Here is a 16,915-nt window from a genome sequence, read left to right on the forward strand (position 1 = left end):
CCCGCCTCCAGGTCCGGGATACGTCCCAACATACGCCTCATAAAATTTGCATCATCCCAGTTCGGGGCGTATACGTTCACCAGAACCACCGCCTCCCCTTGCAATCTGCCACTCACCATCACATATCTACCCCCACTATCCGCCACTATGGTCTTTGCCTCAAACAGTACCCGTTTCCCCACTAAGATAGCCACCCCCCTATTCTTCGCATCTAAACCCGAATGAAACACCTGCCCCACCCATCCTTTACATAGTCTGACCTGGTCTATCAGTTTCAGGTGCGTCTCCTGCAACATAACCACACCTGCCTTTAATTTCTTTAGGTGTGCGAGTACCCGTGCCCTTTTAATCGGCCCGTTCAGCCCTCTCACGTTTCACGTGATCAGCCGGGTTGGGGGGCTCTTTACCCCCCCCCCCTTGTCGACTAGCCATCCCCTTTTTTAACCCAGCTCCTCACCCGGTTCCCACGTACCCGTATATCCCACCGACAGTGCCCTCCCGCCTCGACCACCCCATCCCATAACAGCTCCCCCTTCCCCTGAGCAGCAGCAACCCAGTTAACCCCCCTCCCCCCCCCCGCTAGATCCCCCTCTAGCGTAGTTGCACCCCCCATGTTGCTCCCAGAAGTCAGCGAACTCTGGCTGACCTCGGCTTCCCCCCTTGTCCTCGGCCCCCACTGTGCGAGGCCCCCTCCCTCCTGCGTCCCCGTTCCCGCCACAATTACCATAGCGCGGGAACAAAGCCCGCGTTTCGCACTCGGCTCCGCCCCTAATGGCGCATTTCCCTTCTCCTTCCCCTTTGCATCCCACCTGCACCCACAGTTCCTCATACTCCCCCCCCCCCCCACATGGAGAAGAGAGAAATGTTACAGGATCACAGAATTAACAAATTGAAAAAACCACCCCCCCCTCCCCTTCCTCGCCCCACATAATCACCCCACCACTTTGTCCCAGAAGCACTTTCTCTCGCCAGACTATTCCAGCTTCTCGTCCACAATGAATGTCCACGCCTCTTCTGCCGTCTCAAAGTAGTGGTGCTTCCCTTGGTGTGTGACCCACAGTCTCGCCGGTTGCAACATTCCAAACTGAACCTTCTTTTTGTGTAGCACCGCCTCAGCCCGATTGAAACTTGCCCTCCTTCTCGCCACCTCCGCACTCCAATCCTGGTATACGCGGATCACCGCGTTCTCCCACCTACAGTTCCGAGATTTCTTCGCCCATCTGAGGACCGTCTCTCTGTCATTGTAGCAGAGAAACCTCACCACTCTAGCTCGAGGTATTTCTCCCACCTTTGGTCTTTGCGCCAGACCTCGATAGGCTCCCTCCACCTCCAAAGGGCCCGTCGGGGCCTCCAATCCCATTAGCGAGTGAAGCATCGTGCTCACATATGTCCCGACGTCCGCCCCTTCTACGCCTTCAGGAAGACCCAGGACTCTTAAATTCTTCCTCCTCGAATTATTCTCCAGTGCTTCCAACCTCTCCACACACCTTTTGTGCTGTGCCTCGTGCGTTTCTGCCTTCACCACCAGGCCCTGTATTTCATCCTCGTTTTCAGCAGTCTTTGCCTTCACGACCCGAAGCTCCAGCTCTTGGGTCCTCTGCTCCTCCTTTAGCCCTTCAATCGCCTGTAATATCAGGGCCAACACTTCCTTCTTCAACTCCTTCTTCAGCTCTTCCACACAGCGCCGCAGGAACTCTTGTTGCTCCGGGCCCCATAACAAATGGCCACCTTCCGACGCCATCTTGCTTTGAGCTTCCCTTCCTTGCCGCTTTTCCAGAGGATCCTCCGTAATCCGGCCGCTATCCTCTCCTTTTTCCATGCTTGTCTGGGGGGATTCCCTTCTGGTTTACCGCACAGTGTTTTTGGCCGTTTAAATTGCCGTTGGGGCTGCTATCAAGAGCCCAAAAGTCCGTTCCAACGGGAGATGCCGAAACGTGCGACTCAGCTGGTCATTGCCGCACCCGGAAGCTCGGGGTGATGCATGATCAATTGCACAAAGACTTGAGTTGGGTACAACTGAGGCTTTATTGCTCTAAGATATGTGGCCTCCCACAGCAGCTGGCAAAATGGCTGCAGCATGGAGGACACACATATTTATACTCCGCCTCCTGGGCGGAGCCAGCAGGCAGGGTCTACCAATGTACATGTGGTACAGGTCCTACCATACATCATCTAATAGAGGTTCAACAGTGGTTTATCACATTACCCCCTGTTAAAATTGAGTCCGGAGGGGGTGGTGGAGAACTATATACAACAAATGGTTTTTTTTTACATTTACATTTACAATATTTGATAGAGAGAAAAAAATGTCTTTTGAAGTCCAGCGGACTAGTTAGAGATTTAACCGGTCCTGGGCCTTGATGTGCCGCTGGGAGCGACGTAGTGGTGGGCCACGCGGCTGGGGGTATAAGCCTGAACGTTGCGCGAGGCGACCGTCATGGACAGCGCTAGTTTCTTTGTCTCCGCTAGGTTGAGCGTGGCCCCCTCTAACAGTTGCTGGTGTATGAGGTCCGACCCAATCCCCGTAACAAACACGTCCCGCATAAGGAGGTTTGAATGTTCAGTGGCCGTAACGGCCTGACAGTCACAGTCCCGGACGAGTGGGATAAGGGCCCACCAGAAGTCTTCTATGGACTCACCAGGGAGTTGAGAGCGAGTGGCGAGTACGTGCCTGGCGAAGAGAGTGTTCGTCTTCTGAGCGTAATTCTCTTTGAGAAGCGTCAAGGCTTCGGCGTAGTTCGGCGTGTCCTGGATTAGCGGAAAGATGCTGGAGCTCAACCTTGAGTACAGGATCTGTATCTTCTGAGCCTCCGAGACAGGGGTGGACGCCGAGTTGATTAACATAGAATTTACAGTGCAGAGAGAGGCCACCCGGCCCATCGAGTCTGCACCGGCTCCTGGAAAGAGCACCTTACCCAAGGCCAATACCTCCACCCTATTCCCACAACCCAGCACCAGCAACCCCACCCAAAACTAAGGGCAATTTTGGACACTAAGGGCAATTTATCACGGCCAATCCACCTAACCTGCACATCTTTGGACTGTGGGAGGAAACCGGAGCACCCGGAGGAAACCGGAGCACACACGGGGAGGACGTGCAGACTCTGCACAGACAGTGACCCAAGCCGGAATCGAACCTGGGACCCTGGAGTTGTGAAGCAATTGTGTTATCCACAATGCTACCGTGCTGCCCTTGATGTACGCCTCGAAGCAAGCTAGCCAGTGTTGAAAGTCCATTTTGGCGTCGTTTGAATGCAGATCCAGCTGCAGGCGATCCGGTTTGATACGGAGGTCCATCTTTTGAAAATCATAGAGCAATAAGTTGATGCACGATCAATTGCACAAAGACTTGAGTTGGGTACAACTGAGGCTTTATTGCTCTAAGATGTGTGGCCTCCCACAGCAACTGGTGAAATGGCTGCAGCATGGAGGACACACATATTTATACTCCGCCTCCTGGGCAGAGCCAGCATGCAGGGACTACCAACGTACCTGTAGTACAGGTCCTACCATACATCACCTAATAGAGGTGCAACAGTGGTTTACCACACTGGGTAGCACGCATGGTCAGCACTACGTCCTGCCCCTGCAGGCAGTTGAACTCCTCCAACTGCACTTGCAGATGCTGGATGGTTACTGACAGACCCTCATGTCCCTGGCTCTGTGCCTGCATCTCCAGCATCAATCAAACCTCCCTTTCCAGAAGCCTGAGACCCATCTGGTCAGCAGCTAGTTCCTGGGGTTGGGCCGCCCTTTGATCACTTGCCCCCTCGGAGTCTCGTACTTCCACCTGATGTACCGCTGCACGTGTATAGTACCCCAGGAGCCTCTTGGCTATAATGCCCAACCGAGGTGAATGTCTCTGGGATGGTGGAGTGTGTTGGAGATAGCTTGACAGAAAGTCAGTGTTGTCCCTTGACTGGTGCTCCTGGGTGTCGAGGACCGATGTTTTGGGGCTTACATTGCTGTCCAGTTTGCCTTGTCGATCGTCATGTCCTGGGGTTGTGACCAGGGGGGAGAGCACCAGAAGGATCCGCCTCGTCGTCAAGTGATCCTGCAAGACACAAGAGATGACCATGTTTGAATCGCAGGTGAGTGTTATGGAGGGAATAGTGGACATGTTGGGGTGCTAGGGTGAAGGTAATGGGGTGTTAGGGTGCGGTGGAGGTAGTGGGGTGTTAGGGTGGGGTGGAGGTAGTGGGGTGTTAGGGTGGGGTGGAGGTAGTGGGGTGTTAGGGTGGGGTGAAGGTAGTGGGGTGTTAGGGTGGAGTGGAGGTAGTGGGGTGTTAGGGTGGGGTGGAGGTAGTGGGGTGTTAGGGTGGGGTGAAGGTAGTGGGGATCTAGGGTGGGGTGGAGGCAGTGGAGTGTAAGGGTGGGGTGAGGTAGTTGGGTGTTAGTGTGGAGTGGAGGTAGTGGGGTGTTAGGGTGGAGTGGAGGTAGTGGGGTGTTAGGGTGGGGTGGAGGTAGTGGGGTGTAAGGGTGGGGTAGAGGTTGTGGGGTGTTCGGGTGGAGTGGAGGTAGTGGGGTGTAAGGGTGGGGGAGAGGTAGTGGGGTATTAGGGTGGAGTGGAGGTAGTGGGGTGTTAGGATGGAGTGGAGGTAGTGGGGTGTTAGGGTGGGATGGAGGTAGTGGGGTGTTAGGGTGGAGTGGAGGTAGTGGGGTGTTAGGGTGGGATGGAGGTAGTGGGGTGTTAGGGTGGGATGGAGGTAGTGGGGTGTTAGGGTGGGGTAGAGGTAATGGGGTGTAAGGGTGGAGTGGAGGTAGTGGGGTGTTAGGGTGGGGTGGAGGTAGTGGGGTGTAAGGGTGGGGTGGAGGTAGTGGGGTGTTAGGGTGGAGTGGAGGTAGTGGGGTGTTAGGGTGGAGTGGAGGTAGTGGGGTGTTAGGGTGGGGTAGAGGTAGTGGGGTGTTAGGGTGGAGTGGAGGTAGTGGGGTGTTAGGGTGGAGTGGAGGTAGTGGGGTGTTAGGGTGGAGTGGAGGGAGTGGGGTGTTAGGGTGGGGTGGAGGTAGTGGGGTGTTAGGGTGGGGTGGAGGTAGTGGGGTGTTAGGGTGGAGTGGAGGTAGTGGGGTGTTAGGTTGGGGTAGAGGTAGTGGGGTGTTAGGGTGGAGTGGAGGTAATGGGGTGTTAGGGTGGGGTGGAGGTAGTGGGGTGTAAGGGTGGAGTGGAGGTAGTGGGGTGTTAGGGTGGGGTAGAGGTAGTGGGGTGTTAGGGTGGAGTGGAGGTAATGGGGTGTTAGGGTGGAGTGGAGGTAGTGGGGTGTTAGGGTGGAGTGGAGGTAGTGGGGTGTTAGGGTGGGGTAGAGGTAGTGAGGTGCTGGTGCAGGAGTGGATAATGAGTGGTGTGAAGGTGGTGGGGTTCTGGGGTGGGAGGGGCGGTGGGAGGTGTGGGGGGGGTGGAGTGGTGTGGGAGTGGTGCCATGCGTACACCAACCAGGTCCAATACCCGCTGCTCAGAGGCATGAGGGGCCACAGGTCCGGCGGGCCACCCAAAGTTTGCTCTCTCTCCCTGTGGTTGTGCACCGGCTGGGAGCGGGTTGTGGGGTATGGATGTGTGGGACGGGGGTTGGTGCCAGGGGCACGGAGCTGTTACTCACCATGGTCACCCTGAGGAAGTCGGGCAGCTTTATGCGGTGCTGCTGGCTGGTCCTAGCGGTAGGGCCCACAGTGCTTATGCACCCAGACCAAGTTTACAGTGGCGGGTAGAACATAGAACATAGAACATTACAGCGCAGTACAGGCCCTTCGACCCTCGATGTTGCGCCGACCTGTGAAAGCACTCTAAAGCCCATCTACACTATACCCTTTTCATCCATATGTCTATCCAATGACCATTTGAATGCCCTTAGTGTTGGCGAGTCCACTACTGTTGCAGGCAGGGCATTCCACGCCCTTACTACTCTCTGAGTAAAGAACCTACCTCTGACATCTGTCTTATATCTATCTCCCCTCAATTTAAAGCTATGTCCCCTCGTGCTAGACATCACCATCCGAGGAAATGTGGCAGTCTCCTTCCCACCCCGGGGAACAGGATGCCCCTCCTCTCCTCCACGGCATCCAGCAGCACCTCGCGCTCCGCATCGGCGAATTGGGCTGCCCATTTGGGCTGCTGGAATGAGTGTGTGTGGGGAATCTGCTTATATGCATCTGCAGTTCGTCAGCCTCTTGAGTGCCAATCCTGACTCCGGTGAATCGGATTTCCTTTTGCATTGGAATTGCAGTGGCGCCTGTGCTAGCCCATTATCGGATCCTGAATTGCTCCGGGACCATCGCCGCTTTTGGGGTCGGAGAACACCATGGATTCAACCACGACGTGTGCACTTAGGACGCAATTCTCCGGAAAACATTCCAAGTGTGGTAGCGAGTGGGAATTGCCACGGGCTTCCCGGCACTCGGCCCAGCGAGATCGTCAATGCAATTCAACATTAATTTGTCCACTTGACGAGGCCTCATTTGCTTTTATCAAGCCAGAGGTCCAGCGGCTCTTGAGGAAGGGGGTCATCGAGGCCAAATAGCCCCTGGCGGGCCACATTTCCGTACTTGGACAACGTCACCATCTGTGGCCATGATCAGCAGGACCACGAGGCCAACCTCCAGAAGTTTCTCCAAACCGGCAAAGTCCTCAATCTCATCTATAACAAGGAGAAATACGTTTTCCGCACAACCCGACTGGCCATCCTCGGCTATGTCGTGAAAAACGGAGTCCTAGGGCCCGACCCCGACCACATGCAACTCCTGCAACTCCCCCTCCCCCACTGCCCCAAGGCCCTGAAAAGATGCCTCGGGTTCTTTTCATATTATGCCCAGTGGGTCCCCAACTATGCGGACAAAGCCCGCCCACTTATCAAAGCCACCATCTTCCCCATGACAACTGAGGCCTGCCTGGCCTTCAGCCGCATCAAGGCAGACATTACCAAAGCCGCGATGCACGAGGTCCAAGCCCTTCCAGGTGGAGAGCGACGCGTCAGATGTCGCCCTGGCCGCTACCCTTAACCAGGCAGCCAGGCCCGTAGCCTTTTTGTCCCGTACCCTCAACGCCTCCGAGATTCGACACTCCTCAGTCGAAAAAGAAGCTCAAGCAATTGTGGAAGCTGTGCGGCATTGGAGGCACTACCTGGCTGGTAGGAGATTCACCCTCGTCACCGACCAACGGTCGGTAGCCTTTATGTTCAACAATACACAGCGGGGCAAGATCAAGAATGATAAAATCTTGAGGTGGAGGATCGAACTCTCCATCTATAATTACGATATTGTGTATCGTCCCGGGAAGCTCAACGAGACCCCAGATGCCCTGTCCCGCGGCACATGCACCAGCACACAAGATGACCGACTCCGGGCCATCCACAATGACCTCTGTCACCGGGGGGGTCACCCGACTTCTCCACTTCTCCACATCAAGGCCCGCAACCTCCCCTACTCCACCGAGGAGGTCAGGGCCATGACCAGGGACTGCCAAGTCTGCTCGGAATGTAAGCTGCACTTCTATCGTCCAGACAAGGCCCACCTGGTGAAGGCATCCCGGCCCTTTGAGCGCCTCAGCATCGATTTCAAAGGGCCCCTCCCCTCCACTGACCGCAACCCGTATTTTCTTAACTTCGTTGACGAGTATTCCAGCTTGCCCTTTGCCATACCATGCCCCGACATGACCTCGCCCACTGTCATTAAGGCCCTGCATAGTATCTTCACCCTGTTCGGTTTCCCCACTTACGTCCACAGTGACTGGGGCTCCTCATTTATGAGTGATGAGCTGCGTCAGTACCTGCTCGGCAAGGGCATTGCCTCGAGCAGGACTACCAGCTACAACCCCCGGGGAAACGGACAGGTGGAGAGGGAGAACACGACGGTATGGAAGGCCGTCCTTCTGGCCCTAAGGTCTAGGAGTCTCCCAGTTTCCCGCTGGCCGGAGGTCCTCCCCGACGCGCTGCACTCCATTAGGTCACTCCTCTGCACAGCCACGAATGAGACCCCTCATGACCGCCTATTCGTCTTCCCCAGGAAATCCACCTCCGGGGTCTCGCTTCCATCCTGGCTGACAACACCGGGGCCTGTCCTCCTCCGAAAGCACGTGAGGAGCCATAAGTCCGACCCTCTGGTCGAGAGGGTCCAGCTCCTTCACGCCAACCCCCAGTATGCCTACGTGGCGCACCACGACGTCCGACAAGATACTGTCTCCCTCCGGGAACTGTCACCCGCCGGTTCCCCTGCGACTATCACCTACCCCCGCTCCCCACACCGAACACCGCCCCGCCCCTATATGGCCTACACCCCCCTCACCCCATCGCCAACCTGCAATAATGAAGCTCCAGAAGAGACGCTCCCGGAGTCAATGAGCCCAACACCCGTGCCTGCAACGACGAGTTCAACACCCGTGCCCGCAGCGAAACCAGAGCTCAGGTGATCGCAGCGAACGACCAAGGCGCCGGACAGACTCGATCTGTGAGCCCACTTCACCCCCACTGGACTTCAATTTTTAACAGGAGGTGAATGTGGTGAATGTATTACTGCTACCATTCACCATTGTAATTGCATTACATTGTATTGTATTATGTTGATGCCCTTGTGAGCTCCGCCTGCGGCTCCGCTCCCTCGGGGGAGGTATATAGAGCTGCAGCCTGTGGGCGGCACTCAGTACAGAGCAGTCGCAGGCAGGCTGAGTCCTAGCTGATTAAAACCACTGTTCACTTCAACTCTACCTTTTTGTGTGAATTGATGGTCGCATCAAAGGGAACATAGGCCTTGTGGGTGGGAAATAGAGATCAGAGGCCTTGTGATGGACTGTTTGGACAGCGGGGTAGGTCTCTTGCGGAGTATTGGAACCACACAAACAAGGTCTGGAGCAGGTCAGAAAGATTGCGGGCAATGGGGGGGGGCGGGAGGGATGGCTGGTTTGGTTGGACTGCAGGGGGTGGGTGAAGTTGGAATGCACAATCCAGTCGGCAAGTGTAAAGGAACAAACTCTGCAACTCTTGGTTCCAAGAGTCCTTGCTTCCCTGTAGTTTGTGGTTTGCTGTGGCTCAGAAAACACAACCATACGGAGCTAAATTGAAAACAATTGATAAATATGAGACACACTGGCTGGGATTCTCAGATCCGGGTTCGCCTCACCACCGCTGCCAGCGAGAATGGAGAATTTGATGCCCAGCGGAAACAGAGACTCCCACCAGCATGAAGGACCTCGAATTCTGGCCACAGTCTCAATATAATCATTAAATTGTCAACCTGCCTCCCACGTCCTGCCTCCATTAAAAGCGGAAATGGTTGGATTGCAGGCAGTTTACGGTTAAAGATTCAGATTTTTAACACTTTATACGCCCACACGCCCAGGCTATATATGTCAATTGTTTGAATCTAACTTTGATTGAAGGCAATGCCTAGGGTTCAAACAATTCGACTGCAGAAAATGGAATCTTGATAGTTTGGCAACACAGAGACAGTGTAGTGATTAAGAGGTGATGGAGCTGACAATGAGGACGAGATCTTAGGCCTGGCGGTAAAGGTGAAGGCACACGAGGCGCTCGACAAGAAATGGCAGGAGCGGTTCGAGGAGATGGAGAATCGGTCGAGGCGGAAGAATCTGCGGATTCTGGGCCTCCCGGAGGGGCTGGAGGGGTCGGACGTGGGGACCTATGTGGTCACCATGTTGAACTTACTGATGGGAGCGGCGACCTTCCAGGGGCCCCTAGAGCTGGAAGGGGCCCATAGAGTGTTGGCGAGGAGGCCCAAGGCTAACGAGCCTCTGCGGGCGGTGCTGGTGCGGTTCCATCGGTTCGTCAATCGGGAGTGTGTGCTCAGGCGGGCCAAGAAGGAGAGGAGCAGCAGGTGGGAGAACGCGGAGGTTCGGATATATCAGGACTGGAGTGCGGAGGTGGCGAAGAGGAGGGCTGGGTACAATCGAGCGAAGGCGGTGCTGCACAGGATGGGGGTGAAGTTTGGCATGTTGCAGCCGGCGCGACTGTGGGTTACCTACAAGGACCAGCACCATTATTTTGAGTCTCCGGAGGAGGCATGGGCCTTTGTTCAGGCCGAGAAGCTGGACACAGACTGAGGGTCGGGATGGGAGATTGGGGACTACGATGGATATGTTCTGCCTAATTTTGGTTCTGGGGGTGGGGGGGCTTTGCATTGTTTTGGGTTTCTTTTTCTCTGTGTTTTTCTCTTTCGTGTTGGGGAGGGTGGATGGGGCGGGTTGGGTACTGTTTTGGTTGGTAGCGGGGCCTGGTCGGTGGAGAGCGCGGGCTTTTTTCCCGCGCCGAAGACTGGGGGGGTGGGGCCGGGGCGGGGAAGCGAGGATTGTTTCCCCCGCTTAGAACGGAGGGGGGATATATGGTTTTAACTATGTGTAGGGAATGTTCCCTTGGTTGGGTGCTGGATGGGGATGGGTGAAGGGATTTGATGGGGAGGCTGTGGGAGAGTGTGGGCGCCGGTGTTGGAGGGAGGGGAGGCCCGGGGATGGGGGAATTGAGATAAGGCCGCAAAAGGAGCTGCGCCAGAGGGGGCGGGGCCGGCTCAGGAAAGCGCGGGCATTTTCCCGCGCTATGGAAGGACGGCGGTGGGGGTCGGAGAAACGCACACTGACTGAGGGGGAGGGGGGATTCCCATACAGGGGAGTCAATGGGAAGGCGGGAGAGGCCAGGGTCAGCAGGAGTCAGCTGACTTACGGGAGTGTTATGGGCGGAGCAAAAGAGCTGGATACGGATCTAGCGGGGGGAGGGGGGGTATAAGGTTGCTGCTGCATTGGTCAATGGGAAACTGGAAATAGGAGAGGTGGTCGGGGCGGGGGTCCGCCGTCTGGGGGACAGGAGGGTGCGGGAGGCGCGGGCACGTGACTGGCCTAGAAAAGGAGATGGCTAGTCGGCAGCGGGGGGGTGAGAAGCACCCCGATCTGGCTGATAACTTGGAATGTGAGGGGCCTGAATGGGCCGGTTAAGAGGGCCCGAGTGTTCGCGCACTTAAAGGGACTGAAGGCAGATGTGGTCATGCTTCAGGAGACACACTTGAAGGTGGCAGACCAGGTCAGGTTGAGAAAGGGATGGGTAGGACAGGTATTCCATTCGGGGCTGGATGCAAAGAACAGAGGGGTTGCAATAGTGGTGGGGATGCGGGTGTCGTTTGAGGCCAAGAATGTTGTAGTGGATAATGGAGGTCGATATGTGATAGTGAGCGGTAGGTTGCAGGGGGTGTGGGTGGTACTGGTAAACGTATATGCCCCAAACTGGGGTGATGCCGGATTTATGAAGCGCATGCTGGGTCGGATTCCGGAGCTGGAGGCAGGAAGCTTGATAATGGGTGGGGATTTCAACACGGTGCTGGATCCAGCATTAGATCGCTCCAGATCCAAGACGGGGAAGAGGCCGGCTGCGGCCAAGGTGCTTAGGGGGTTTATGGACCAGATGGGGGGAGTGGATCCATGGAGGTTTGCTAGGCCCTTGGCCAGGGAATTCTCATTCTTTTCCCATGTACATAGAGCCTACTCCCGGATAGATTTTTTAATGTTGAGTAGGGCGCTAATCCCGAAAGTGGAAGGAACGGAGTAATCGCCCATAACCATCTCAGACCATGCCGCGCACTGGGTGAAGCTGGAGTTAGGAGAGGAGAGGGACCAGCGCGCGCTGTGGCGTCTTGATGTGGGATTACTGGCGGATGAGGAGGTGTGCGGGAGGGTGCGGGGGTGCATTGAGAGATACTTGGAGGCCAATTACAACGGAGAGGTGCAGGTGGGGGTAGTCTGGGAGGCGTTGAAGGCGGTGGTCAGGGGAGAGTTAATCTCCATTAGGGAGAAGAGAGAGGGCAGGGAGAGGGAGAGGTTGGTAGGGGAGATCTTAAGGGTGGACAGGAGATATGCAGAGGCCCCCGAGAGGGGCTACTTAGGGAGCGTCGAAGCCTCCAGACGGAGTTTGACCTGTTGACCACAGGGAAAGCAGAGGCACAGTGGAGAAAAGCACAGGGGGCAACGTACGAGTATGGGGAGAAGGCGAGCCGGATGCTGGCACACCAGCTCCGTAAGAGGGTGGCAGCGAGGGAGATAGGTGGAGTTAAGGATAGCAGGGGGAATACGGTGCGGAGTGCGGTGAGAGTAAATGAGGTATTTAAGGACTTCTATGAGGAGCTGTACAGATCTGAGCCCCCAGCGGGGGTAGAGGGGATGCGACGATTTTTGGATCAACTGAGGTTCCCGAGGGTGGAGGAGCAGGAGGTGGCTGGTTTAGGGGCGCCAATTGGGTTGGAGGAGCTGGTTAAAGGATTGGGGAACATGCAGGCGGGGAAGGCCCCGGGGCCAGATGGGTTCCCGGTTGAGTTTTATAGGAAATATGTGGACCTGCTAGGCCCATTGTTAGTGAGGACTTTCAATGAGGCAAGGGAGGGGGGACCCTGCCCCCGACAATGTCCAGGGCGCTGATCTCGCTGATTCTGAAGCGGGAGAAGGACTCACTGCAATGTGGGTCGTATAGACCGACCTCGTTCCTCAATGTGGATGCTAAGTTGCTGGCAAAAGTGCTGGCTACGAGAATTGAGGACTGTGTCCCTGGGGTGATTCATGAGGACCAGACGGGATTTGTAAAGGGCAGGCAGCTAAACACTAATGTGCGGAGGCTCCTCAACGTGATTATGATGCCATCGGTGGAGGGAGAGGCGGAGGTAGTGGCAGCTATGGACGCGGAGAAGGCCTTCGACCGGGTGGAGTGGGAGTATCTTTGGGATGTGTTGCGGAGGTTTGGGTTCGGGGAGGGGTTTATCAGTTGGGTCAGGCTCCTATACAGAGCCCCGGTGGCGAGTCTGGCTACGAATCGGCGGAGGTCGGAGTACTTTCGGCTGTACTGAGGGACGACCCTGTCCCCCTTGTTGTTTGCATTGGCAATCGAGCCTTTGGCCATGGCACTAAGGGAGTCCAAGAAATGGAGGGGGTTGGTCCGAGGGGGAGAGGAACATCGGGTGTCGCTGTATGCGGATGACCTGTTGCTGTATGTGGCAGATCCAGTGGAGGGGATGGTGGAGGTCATGCGGATCCTAAGGGAATTTGGGAACTTCTCTGGCTATAAGCTCAACGTAGGAAAAAGTGAGCTCTTTGTGGTGCATCCAGGGGACCAGGGAAGGGGGATAGACGACCTACCATTGAAGAGGGCGGAAAGGAACTTTCGGTACTTGGGGATCCAGGTGGCTGGGAGCGGGGGGCCCTGCACAAGCTCAATTTGACGCGGTTGGTGGAGCAGATGGAGGAGGATTTCAAAAGATGGGATGTGCTGCCACTCTTGCTAGCGGCAGGGTACAGTCGGTTAAAATGATGGTCCCCCCGAGGTTTCTCTTTGTGTTCCAGTGCCTTCCCATGCTGATTCCCAATGCCATTTCAGACGGGTAGGTAGGAGCATCATGGGTTTCGTGTGGGCAAATAAGACCCCGAGGGTAAAGAGGGTGTTTCTGGAGCGTAGCAGGGACAGAGAGGGCTGGCGCTGCCGAATCTGTGTGGCTACTATTGGGCAGCCAACGTGGCGATGATCCGTAAGTGGGTAATAGAGGGAGAGGGGGCGGCATGGAACAGATTGGAGATGGCGTCCTGTGTGGCCACGAGCCTGAGGGCGCTGGCGACAGCACCGCTGCCGCTCTTGCCGACAAGGTACACCACGAGTCCGGTGGTTGCGGCGACGCTGAAGATCTGGGGGCAGTGGAGACGGCATAGGGAGCCTCGGTTTGGTCCCCGATTCGGGAGAACCATCGGTTCGTCCCGGGAAGGATGGATGGGGGGGTTTCGGAGCTGGCATCGGGCCGGGATCAGAAGAATGGGGGACATGTTTATAGATGGGACGGTTGCGAGCCTAGGGGCGCTGGAGGAGAAGTTTGGGTTACCCCCGGGAAATGTTTTCAGGTACATGCAAGTGAGGGCGTTTGTGAGGCGGCAGGTGAGGGAATTCCCGTTGCTCCCGGCACAGAGGAGTCAGGACAGGGTGACTTCGGGTGTATGGGTCGGAGAAGGCAAGGTTTTGGCGATCTATCAAGAGATGAAAGAAGAGGAGGAGGTTTCGGAGAGGAGCTAAAGGGCAAGTGGGAGGAGGAGCTTTGGGAGGAGATTGATGAGGGTCTGTGGGCTGATGCCCTGAGAAGGGTTAACTCCTCTTCCTCTTGCGCCAGGCTCAGCCTAATACAATTCAAGGTTACTCACAGAGCGCATATGACAGGGGCGAGGTTGAGTAGGTTCTTTGGGGTGGAGGACAGATGTGGGAGGTGCTCGGGAAGCCCGGCAAATCACGTCCACATGTTCTGGTCGTGCCCGGCACTGGATGGGTTTTGGAGGGGTTTCGCTAGGACTATGTCCAAGGTGGTGAAAGTCCAGGTCAAGCCGAGTTGGGGGTTGGCACTATTTGGGGTAACGGAGGAGCCGGGAGTGCAGGAGGCGAAAGAGGCCGGTATCCTGGCCATTGCGTCCCTGGTAGCCCGGTGGAGGATCTTGCTATTATGGAAGGATGCGAAGCCCCCCAGTGTGGAAGCCTGGATAAATGACATGGCAGGGTTCATTAAGGTGGAGAGGATAAAGTTTGCCTTGAGAGGGTCTGTGCAGGGGTTCTCCAGGCGGTGGCAACCGTTCCTAGACTATCTCGCGGAGCGCTAGGAGGAGGTCAGCAGCAGCAACCCGGGGGGGGGGGGGGGATCTCTTCCGGGGGGGTATTTGGGCGGGTGGGGGGGGGGGCGTTTCCCCAAGGGTACTTTTGAATGTCATATGGGGGGGTTAATATATACGGGAGAAACCCAATGTATAAGTAGCTTATTATTTTTGATTGTGGTGTTTGTGTTCTTTCTTCTTTTTGTTATGGGGGGGTTTGTTTGTTACAATTTGAATAAACATTTTTTTTAAAAAAAGAGGTGATGGAGTTCTGGAGCTGGCTGTCATTAGTGAACATATGGGGCTGAGTCCAAGGCTACAGATTTTGGCATCAAGGGGCAACATGTAATTGATGATGAGGACTAGACCAGAGGTGGATCACGCAAGGGTCTCAAAATGGTGGTCCACAGTTGGAAAGAGAAACCATTGCTCTGGGTGCTTTGTCTATATTGGGAAGGCAATAAGGGAAACAGATAGGCACTGTTCTCTGGACTTCGACAATGGAGGAGAGGCACTGAAGGATGACAATTTATGACAGTAGTCTCATATTGTTTATTCTGTAATAGGCAGTTTTGATAACCCAGAAATTTTATAAACATATTTTTTTGAAACATGAAACGCATTGGGCAGTATATCTTACTCAGTGCACAGAGTGCTGGCTGAGGCAAAAAAACTAGCATGCAAGCTCTCCAACTGCACGGCCGTGTTTTCGCTCCAGATTTTAGTGCACTCGGTGCAGAAAATTTGAAGGTGTGGTTTTCGCCATCACTCTGATGGGGCCTGATAGAGCTGACAACGCTGGCTCCACAGGAGTCTGGGCACTATCTTCTATAAAAATAAACTCCCACTCTCCCCACAGACAAGGGGGGCCCCCTCACAAACATTAGGATGACCCCGCCCCCCACCACACAGGCATTGGGGCATCCCCCCAACCCCCATCAGCATCGGGCCCCCCACGCAAGCATCTGGTCGACTCCTCCCCACAAGCTTCAGGACACAACCCCTCAGAAGCATCATTCCCCACCTTACAAGCAGGGGGCACGCTCCTCCCCACAACACATAAGGGGAATGCTACCCTCCCGGCACTCTCAGGAGGCAGTGACGTCAAGTCGGCGAGGTATGAATATTCAGTGACGGGGAATGTATTGTGGGGACATTTAAATTGATTAACATTTATTGAAATGAGGGCGAGAATCTTCTTATGAGGCACGGTAGCACAATGGTTAGCACTGTTGCTTCACAGCGCCAGGGTCCCAGGTTCGATTCCCGGCTTGGGTCGCTGTCTATACGGAGTCTGCACATTCTACCCCTGTCTGCATGGGTTTCCTCCGAATGCTCCGGTTTCCTCCCACAGTCCAAAGATGTGCAGGTTAGTTGGATTGGTCATGCTAAATTGCCCTGAGTGTCCAAAAAAGGTTAGGTGGGGTTACTGGGTTATGGGGATAGGATGGCGGTGTGGGCTTAAGTAGGGTGCTCCTTCCGAGGGCTGGTGCAGACTCAATGGGCCAAATGGCCTCCTTCTGCACTGTAAATTCTATGATTCTGTGCTATGGGCGAGGGGTGTGGAAAATCGGGAAACAATATTTTGCTGGCTAAACTAGGTTCAAAATATTTTCCAGTTGAGGAGATCTGCTCACATTGAACTCTGTTTTGCTCGGCCAGAAAGTGATTTGAAGTTGGTTAGTATGATGTGGTCTGTCATTACTCTGAACAGTTTGTGATCTCAAACTGGAGTGTAATGTTAATTAATTGCCAGGTAACTAATACTTTATTAATTAACTATAACATTACATAAAAATACAAACGATTACACCTAAAAACATTAAACCTTTTGGTAGCTTTATGGATTCAACACGTTAAGAAAAAAGATGCAACTTGGGCAAATCTACAACAAAATGCTTGTATCAGTTTCCAATATTGGGCTGGGTTCTCTGAAATCCGCTGCCAGTAGCAAAATTCCAGATGTGGCAAAGAATCCAGAGGGGGATTCTGTGATCCTGAGGCTAAGTGTTGATGCGGTCGGAAACGCCGTTGCGTCAACATGGCCTCTGGATCAGCAATTCTGGCCCATAAGGGGGCCAGCACGGCACTGGAGCGGCCCACGTTGATCCTGGCATCAACTGGGCGCCGCGGGGTCCGCGCTTGCGCAGTGGCTCCCTTCACTGCGCCATGGCATAGGGCTAAAGGGGCCGGAGCGGAAGAAAGGAGGCCCCCAGCCCGAGAGGCTGGCCCGCCGTTTGGTGGGGCCTGATCGTGGGCCAGGCCACAACGGAGCCCCCCCCAGGGTCGATCCCCCCCCCCCCCTACAGGCTGCCCCCAGACCCTTCTGCG

The sequence above is a fragment of the Scyliorhinus torazame genome, chromosome 14 (genome assembly GCF_047496885.1).
Source record: "Scyliorhinus torazame isolate Kashiwa2021f chromosome 14, sScyTor2.1, whole genome shotgun sequence".
Lineage (NCBI taxonomy): Eukaryota > Metazoa > Chordata > Chondrichthyes > Carcharhiniformes > Scyliorhinidae > Scyliorhinus > Scyliorhinus torazame.